Here is a 646-nt window from a genome sequence, read left to right on the forward strand (position 1 = left end):
GGTAATGTTCGTTTATTGAAATAAAATATTACTCTGAAACAGTTCACATATCTTAACTAACATAACTGGGAATGCATAACTTGTTCTTCACATCTCTGTCGTGCTATTCCTGTTCACTACCTAGGCTAGGTTGTTCCGTCACTCTTTATCACAGAACTAGGCTTCAATGTGGGAGAGTGAGAACTTAACAATCTGCAATACAATATGAACAAAACTTGTTGATTTGGCCTCGCTTGAATCTCGCAATGATGTTTTATCATGACCATGATAAATAAAATTCACTTCAGCAGTTGAGAGTGAAACTGATTTCATTTTTTGTACATTAATACACATCCACAGAGGTCCAAATTAACAAGATTCTACAGTGTAACCCTGTTTATCTTGGAATGACTAGTCAGCAGCAACAGTTAAAGTAACATAGATATATTTTGTACAGATTCCTAAAGAATATCAACAAATGTAGTGACTTAATCAGTCGTGTATTACCCTGAAAAATCTCATCTACTACAACAGTATATCAACTATGGATTCACTCACATATCTTGGAAGGATGTATCTAAGGAAAGCAGATATCTTTTCTCTTTAGAATTGATACTACTTAGAATTGAATGACCAATACAAAGGGTTCTAGAGAAAACATTGGGGG

The sequence above is a fragment of the Penaeus monodon genome, chromosome 23, assembly GCF_015228065.2.
Source record: "Penaeus monodon isolate SGIC_2016 chromosome 23, NSTDA_Pmon_1, whole genome shotgun sequence".
Lineage (NCBI taxonomy): Eukaryota > Metazoa > Arthropoda > Malacostraca > Decapoda > Penaeidae > Penaeus > Penaeus monodon.